Genomic DNA, 9,429 nt, shown 5'->3' on the forward strand with positions numbered 1-9,429 from the left:
CAGCCTTTTTTGTTTGTCTTCTTCCAGTGTCCTCAACATTGTGTGAGCCAATAATTCCACATCTGTACCAGACACACCTCTGGTTGGTGGGTTGATGGATCTCTCTGTTCTAACAGTGTCTTTTATCTTGCTTTTATCTTTTCTTTGTATCTGCATTCTGTGGTGCACGGTGGCTCTGGAAGAGCGCTCTAACTATTGTCACTGTACCCCCCCCCCCGTACAACGAAAATAAAAGATTCTGATTCCGAGTCTGACACACACACACACACACACACACACACACACACACACACACACACACACACACACACACACACGTGTATCAACATGATGTTCCGAATGTTTCACTGTCTGTGGTTGTCCAGCTCTCCTTGCCTCTTCACTGTCATTGTCAGAACTCGGAGCAGTCTTCCTCTCCAGGTGATGTCTCTGAGTGATGATGATTGCTGTCTGTTCAACCAGCTTCATTTGTTGATATCTGAGAAGGACTGAAGACAGCAAAGTGTCCTGATTGGCCAACAACCACTCACAGGTCAAAGGTCACTGCTCTGAGGCGGACCAGTTTACTGTAACAGTGGTGGCACCATCCACTGCTGGCGCTCTCTTCAGTGCTTCTTGTTTCTGCCCTTTGTGTGTGAGCTCCTAGAGCAGCTGGTCCGGCTCCTCCCCTTTTCTTTTCTATTCCACTAATTTTTTGGGGGGATTTTCTATTTTTGTAATTCATCATCGATCTCGGCTCACGGTCGCTACACTCTTGACCTCCTGTGAGCCTTGAAGAGAGAGAAGCCACCTTTGTGTCGGAGAAGAGCAGCTTAGTCCAGGCAGCCAGCAGCCTGAGACCAGAGGGTAGCCCATCAACGCGCTTCCCTTCTTCATCGAGCGAATCTCAGCGGGAGCCACGGTCGATGAGGTGGAGGCTTTGGAGGCCGTCCTCCCACCAGTTCGTTGGAGAGGCGTCGTACATCGATGGGAGAATCCAGCTGAGAACGTAATACCTGCTACTCAATATGGGCCTTAATTACTCTGCTGGAATTATCACTCTGTCTTAAGGGTTTTCTTAATTGTATTAAATCCTCTTTAATTTCCAAGAAGTCTTCCAACTCATTCATTCATGCAAGCCACTGATCCACAAGACTTCATTGATGAGCTTCAACCTGAGACTGATTGTTTCTCGTTGGACGAGACACCCATTCAATGAGACTCATTGTCAGTCCATTGAAATCTACTGGTGTTCCTGGTGAGTTGATTTAACAACATGAGCTGACAGAATCTACGTTCAGGTAGGAACCACCACATCCAGGAGTCTGGACCTTTGAGCAGGCAGAGCCATCAAAGTAGCAGACTAAGCTAGCAGACATTAGCATTGAGAAGAAACTGATGCCTGAGCCTACTTTTGGGTCTGGTCAAGTGATGACACAATAATATGACATCATTGTCAGACTGACGCCTGCTCAACACTGACCAAACGCCGCCCTATTGCATTGTGGGAAATTTCTGCTTGGCTTGAGTCCATCAAAACACACAAAGAAATTTCTCCAGAATCAGGATTGACAGTGGATACAATTGAGTCCACACTGGTTTTTCATTCTGAGTCGGGTGCAGGTGTGGAATTTCAGACACAGTCTGTGTTTGTGTTGTTCATTCAGTGATTTTTCTTACAATTCCCAATCAAAGACCCACATTGCTAATGAACTCAAAATGATGCTAACAGTAATGTAGTGATAGTTGCTAATAAACTAAGTGATGCTGACAGTCATGTGGTTAGAGTTTCCATTAACCTCAAAGTAATGCGACAGTGATTTCAGAAGAATTGCTAATGAACTCAAAATAATGCCAACAGTAATGTAGTGATAGTTGCTAATAAACTCAGTGATGCTTACAGTAATGTAGTAAGTGTTTCGAACAACCTCAAAGTGATGCTGACAGTCATGTAGTAAGAGTTGCTACGAACCTCAAAATAATGCGACAGTGATGTCGGAAGAACTGCTAATGAACTCAAAATGATGCTAACTGTAATGTAGTGAAAGTTTCGAATAACCTCAAAGTGATGCTGACAGTCATGTAGTGAGAGTTGCTAATAACCTCAAAATAATGCAACAGTGATGTCGTAAGAATTGCTAATGATATCAAAATGATGTGACAGTGATGTAGTAAGAATTGCTAATTATCTCAAAATGATGCTACAGTGATGTCGGAAGAATTGTTAATGAACTCAAAGTGATGCTGACAGTCATGTAGTGATAGTTGCTAATCAACTCAGTGATGCTTACAGTAATGTAGTAAGTGTTTCGAACAACCTCAAAGTGATGCTGACAGTCATGTAGTAAGAGTTGCTACGAACCTCAAAATGATGCTAACAGTAATGTAGTAAAAGTTGCTAATGATATCAACATGATGTGACAGTGATGTAGTAAGAATTGCTAATAAACTCAAAATGATGCTGACAGTAATGTAGTGATAGTTGCTAATAAACTTAAAGTGATGCTGACAGTAATGTAGTAAGAGCTGCTACAAACCTTAAAATAATGACACAGTAATGTAGTAAGAGTTGCTATGAAACTAAAAATGATGCGACAGTGATGTAAGAAGAATTGCTAATGATCTCAAAATGATGCGACAGTGATGTCGTAAGAATTGAGAGTCCGGGTTTTCCAAGTTGATCTCCTGGTCATGTAGTAAGAGTTGCTACTAACCTCAAAATAATGCAACAGTAATGTAGTAAGAATTGCTAATGAACTCAAAATGATGCTGACAGTGATGTAGTGATAGTTGTTAATAAACTCAGTGAAGCTTAAAGTAAAGTAGTAAGTGTTTTTAACAACCTCAAAGTGATTCTGACAGTCATGTAGTAAGAGTTAAAAACGAACCTTAAAATAATGCTAACAGTAATGTAGTAAGAGTTGCTAATAACCTCAAAATTATGCTGACAGAAATGTAGTAAGAGCTGCTAATAACCACAAAATAATGCGACAGTGATGTAGGAAGAATTGTGAATGAAATAAAAAATGATGCTAACATTAATGTAGTGATAGTTGCTTATAAATTAAAAGTGATGCTTAAAGTAATGTAGTAAGTGTTTCGAAAAACCTCAAAGTGATGCTGACAGTCAGTCAGAAAGAGTTGCTTAAAATAATGCAACAGTAATGTAGTAAGAGTTGCTAACAACCTCAAAATGATGCTACAGTGATGTCGTCAGAATTGCTCATGAACTCAAGATGATGCTAACAGTAATGTAGTGATAGTTGCTAATAAACTCACTGGTGCTTAAAGTAATGTAGTCAGTGTTTTTAACAACCTCAAAGTGATGCTGACAGTCATGTAGTAAGAGTTGCTACGAAACTCAAAATAATGCGACAGTGATGTCAGAAGAATTGATAATGATCTCAAAATGATGCGACAGTGATGTAGTAAGAATTTCTAATGAACTAAAAATGATGCTAACAGTAATGGAATGAAAGTTTCGAATAACCTCAAAGTGACGCTGACAGTCATATAGTAAGAGTTGCTACGAAACTCAAAATAATGCGACAGTGATGTCAGAAGAATTGGTAATGATCTCAAAATGATGCAACAGTGATGTCGTAAGAATTGCTAATGAACTCAAAATGATGCTAACAGTAATGGAGTGAAAGTTTCGAATAACCTCAAAATGATGATGACAGTAATGTAGTAAGAGCTGCTAATAATCTCAAAATGATGCGACAGTGATGTAGGAAGAATTGTTAATGAATTAAAGAATGATGCTGATGGTAATGTTGTGAGAGTTGCGGAAAAACCTCAATATGATGATTACGATAATGTCGTAAGAATTCCTAATGAACTCAAAATGATGCGACAGTGATGTTCTAAGGATTGCGAATAAACTCAAAATGATGCTAACAGTAATGTTGTGATAGTTGCGAATAACCTCAAAGTGATGCTGACAGTCTTGTAGTAATATTTGCTACGAACCTCAAAATGATGCTGACAGTCTTGTAGTAATATTTGCTACGAACCTCAAAATGATGCTACAGTGATTTAATTAAAGTTACTAATGATCTCAAAATGATGCTAAGAGTGATGTCGTAAGAGTTGCTAATAACCTCAAAAAATGCTACAGTGATGTAGGAAGAGTTGCAAATAACCTCAAAATAATGTGACGGAGATGTCGTAAGAATTGCTAATGAAATCAAAATAATGCTAACAGTAATGCAGTGAAAGAATAACGAATAACCTCAATGATAATAATGAACTCAAAATGATGCTGACAGTGATGTAATGAGAGTATCTACTAATTTCAAAAAGATGCAAAAGTGATGTCATGAGAGTTGCTTCTAACCTAATAAATGATGCGAAAGTGATGTGGTGAGAGTTGCTACTATCCTCAAAATGATGCTCCAGTGATGTAGTAAGAGTTGCTTAAAACCTTAAAATGATGCTGACAGTCATGAAGTGAGAGTTGCTACTATCCTCCAAATGATGCTACAGTGATGTAGTGAGAGTTGCTTAAAATCTCAAAATAATGCGACAGTGATGTGGTGAGAGTTGCTACTGTCACGACACGGCTCAGAAATCGTGACATCGAAGGAGGGAGACGCAGACTAAACGTGACACACAACTAATAATTTATTATTAGTAACGCAAAATCAACACAAGGCAAACCATAACGTACAGTGGAGTGTGGTTATCAGTAGTGTCAGTGGTGAGTGCGAGTGTGTGCATGAGTGTACAGGGGGTGTATGTGTGCGGTGTGATGGATGCAGAGAACTAAACAAGACATAACTCAAGAAACACAACCATCGCTCCGACGTGGGCCAGGAGGAGTGAGCGAGAGACAGCTGGCCAGGTTGGCCGCCTGCTTTATTGCTGGGAGACGCCGGGCCCAGGTGCTCCCAATTAGTCAGCAGCTCCGCCCCATAAAGCTTGAACCTGAGAAGGGAAGGAAGTCAAAAATAATGCAACGCCCCCATGCCCGTGACCATGGGGACGTGACACTACGAACCTCAATATGATACTACAGTAATGTAGTGGGAGTTGCTACTGATCTAAGAAATGATGCTCCAGTGATGTAACAAGAATTGCTACAAACCTAAGAAATGATGCTCCAGTGATGTAGTGAGAGTTGCTGAAAACCTCAAAATGATGCTACAGTGATGTAGTGAGAGTTGCTACGAAGCTCAAAATGATGCTACAGTGATGCAGTAAGAGTTGCTAAAAATCTCAAAATGATGCTTCAGTGATGTTGTGAGAGTTGCTAAAAACCTCAAAATGATGCTACAGCAATGTAGTGAGAGTTGCTTCAAACCTTAAAATGATGCTGACAGTCATGAAGTGAGAGTTGCTACTTTCCTCAAAATGATGCTACAGTGATGTAGTAAGAGTTGCTAAAAATCTCAAAATGATGCTTCAGTGATGTGGTGAGAGTTGCTAAAAACCTCAAAATGATGCTGTCAGTAATGTAGTGAGAGTTGCTGCGAACCTCAAAATGATGCTACAGTAATGTAGTGAGAGTTGCTTAAAACCTCAAAATGATGCTACAGTAATGTAGTGAGAGTTGCTACGAACCTCAAAATGATGCTACAGTAATGTAGTGAGAGTTGCTAAAAACCTCAAAATGATGCTACAATGATGTAGGAAGAGATGCTAAAAACCTCAAAATGATGCTCCAGTGATGTCGTGAGAGTTGCTACTAATCTAAGAAATGATGATCCAGTGATGTAGTGAGAGTTGCTACTATCCTCAAAATGATGCTACAGTGACGTAGTGAGAGTTGCTTAAAATCTCAAAATGATTCAACAGTGATGTGGTGAGAGTTTCTTAAAATCTCAAAATGATGCTACAGTGATGTAGTGAGAGTTGCTACGAACCTCAAAATGATGCTCCAGTGATGCAGTAAGAGTTGCTTAAAACCTTAAAATGATGCTGACAGTCATGTAGTGAGAGTAGCTACTATCCTCCAAATGATGCTACAGTGATGTAGTGAGAGTTCCTACTATCCTCAAAATTATGCTACAGTTATGTAGTGAGAGTTGCTAAAAATCTCACAATGATGCTTCAGTGATGTAGTGAGAGTTGCTACTTATCTCAAAATAATGCTACAGTAATGTATTGAGAGTTGCAACTCACCTAAAAATGATGCTGGAGTGATGTAGTGAGAGTTGCTATTTACCTAAGAAATGATGCTGCAGTGATGTGGTGAGAGTTGCTACGATGCTTAAATGATGCTACAGTGATGTCATAAGAATTGCCACTAACCAAACAAATGATGCTACAGTGATGTAGTGAGAGTTGCGAAAAACCTCAAAATGATGCCACAATAATGTAGTGAGAGTTGCGACTAACCTCAAAATGATGCTCATAGTGATGTCATGAGAGTTGCTACTAACCTAAGAAAGGATGCTACAGTGATGTGGTGAGAGTTCTACGAACCTCAAAATGATGCTGACATCAATGTAGTGAGAATTGCTACGAACCTTTAAATTATTCGACAGTGATGTAGTAAGAGTTGCTACTACCCTAAGAAATGATGCTCCAGTGATGTGGTGAGAGTTGCTAAAAACCTCAAAATGATGCTGACAGTAATACAGTGAGAGTTTCTGCTAAACTCAAAATAAGGCTACAGTGATGTAGTGAGAGTTTCAACTATTCTCAAAATGATTCTTCAGTGATGTAGTGAGAGTTGCTACTAACCTCAAAATGATGTTACACTGATGTGGTGAGAGTTCTACGAACCTCAAAATGATGCTACAGTGATGTGAGAGTTGCTACTAATCTCAAAATGATGCTAAAGTGATGAAATGACAGTTGCTACTAATTTAAAAATGATGCTAAAGTGATGTAATGAGAGTTGCTACGAACCTAAGAAATGATGCGACAGTGATGTAGTGAGAGTTACTAGGATGCTCAAAGTGATGCTGACAGTAATGTAGTGAGAGTTGCTTAAAACCTAAAAATTGACGCTAAAGTCATGGAGTGAGAGTTACTACGAACCTCAAAATGATGCTACAGTGATGAAGTAAGAGTTGACACTGTCCTCAAATTGATGCTTACTGTAATGTAGTGAGAGTTTCTTCTTAACTGAAAATAAAGCTACAGTAATGTAGTGAGAGTTTCTTCTTAACTGAAAATAAAGCTACAGTGATGTAGTGAGAGTTTCTTCTCACATAAGAAATGATAATCAAGTGATGTAATGAGAGATGCTACGAACCTAAGAAATGATGCTACAGTGTTGTAGTGAAAGTTGCTACTAATGTCAAAATGATGCGGACAGTGATGTAATGAGAGTTGCTACTTCCCTAAGAAATGATGCTACAGTGATGTAGTGAGAGTTGCTATGAACCGCAAAATGATGCTACAGTGATATAATGAGGTTTGCTATTTACTTAAGAAATGATGCTACAGTGATGTGGTGAGAGTTGCTACAAAACTCAAAATGATGCTACAGTGATGTAATGAGGGTTGCTACGATCCTCAAAATTATGCGACAGTGATGTGGTGAGAGTTGATAGTAATTTCAAAATCATGCTTAAGTGATGTAATGAGAGTTGCTACTTTCCTACGAAATGATGCTACAGTGATGTGGTGAGAGTTGCTACGAACCTCAAAATGATGCTACAGTGATGTAATGAGAGTTGCTACGAATCTCAAAATGATGCTACAATAATGTCGCGAGAGTTGCGACTATCCTCAAAATTATGCGACAGTGATGTGCTGAGAGTTGCTACAAATGTCCAAATGATGCTAGAGTGATGTGATGAGAGTTGCTACTAACCTAATAAATGATGCTACAGTGATGTGGTGAGAGTTGCTACTTACCTAAGAAATGATGCTACAGTGATGTGGTGAGAGTTGCTACGAACCTCAAAATGATGCTACAGTGATGTAATGAGAGTTGCTACGAATCTCAAAATGATGCTACAGTGATGTGGTGAGAGTTGATAGTAATTTCAAAATCACGCTAAAGTGATGTAATGAGAGTTGCTACATACCTAAAAAATGATGCTACAGTGATGTGGTGAGAGTTGCTACTTACCTAAGAAATGATGCTACAGTGATGTGGTGAGAGTTGCTACAAACCTCAAAATGATGCTACAGTGATGTAATGAGAGTTGCTACGAATCTCAAAATGATGCTACAGTAATGTCGCGAGAGTTGCGACTATCCTCAAAATGATGCGACAGTGATGTATTGAGAGTTGCTACGATCCTCAAAATGATGCGATAGTGATGTGGTGAGAGTTGCTACTTTCCTAAGATGTGATGCTACAGTGATGTGGTGAGAGTTGCGACGAACCGCAAAATGATGCTACAGTGATATAATGAGGGTTGCTATTTACCTAAGAAATGATGCTACAGTGATGTGGTGAGAGTTGCTACGAACCTCAAAATGATGCTACAGTGATGTAATGAGGGTTGCTAAGATCCTCAAAATGATGCGACAGTGATGTGGTGAGAGTTGATAGTAATTTCAAAATCACGCTTCAGTGATGTAATGAGAGTTGCTACTATTCTCAAAATGATGCTACAGTCATGTCTTGAGAGTTGCGACTATCCTCAAAATGATGCGACAGTGATGTAATGAGAGTTGCTACAAATGTCCAAATGATGCTAGAGTGATGTAATGAGAGTTGCGAAAAACCTCAAAATGATGCTACAGTAATGCAGTAAGAGTTGCTAAAAATCTCAAAATGATACTGACAGTAGTGTAGTGACAGTTTCTGCTTAACTCAAAATAAAGCTACAGTAATGTAGTGAGAGTTGCTACGAACCTCAAAATGATGCCAAAGTGATGTAATGAGACTTGCTACTAACCTAAGAAATGATGCCACAGTGATGTGGTGAGAGCTGCTACGAACCTCAAAATGATGCTGATAGTGATGTAGTGAGAGTTGCTAAAAATCTCAAAATGATGCAACGGTGATGTAGTGAGAGTTGCTCCTAATCTCAAAATGATGCTGACAGTGACGTAATGAGAGTTGCTACTAACCTAAGAAATGATGCTACAGTAATGTAGTGATACTTTCTACTAATCTCAAAATGATGCTAACACTCATGTAGTGGGAGTTTCAAAAATCCTCAAAATGATGCTACAGTGATGTAGTGAGAGTTGCTTCTAACCTAAGAAATGATGCTCCAGTGATGTGGTGAGAGTTGCTAAAAACCTCAAAATGATGATTACAGTAATGTATTGAGAGTTGCAACTCACCTAAAAATGATGCTGGAGTGATGTAGTGAGAGTTGCTATTTACCTAAGAAATGATGCTGCAGTGATGTGGTGAGAGTTGCTACGAATCTAAAAATGATGCTAAAGTGATGTAATGAAAGTAGCTACTGACCTAAGAAATGATGCTACAGTGATGTGGTGAGAGTTGCTAAAAACCGCAAGATGATGCAACAGTAATGTCGTGAGAGTTCCTACGATGCTCAAATGATGCTACAGTGATGTAATAAG

The sequence above is a fragment of the Aulostomus chinensis genome, chromosome 1, assembly GCF_037954235.1.
Source record: "Aulostomus chinensis isolate RoL2024-O1b breed Wild chromosome 1, RoL_Achi_v1.0, whole genome shotgun sequence".
Classification (NCBI taxonomy): domain Eukaryota; kingdom Metazoa; phylum Chordata; class Actinopteri; order Syngnathiformes; family Aulostomidae; genus Aulostomus; species Aulostomus chinensis.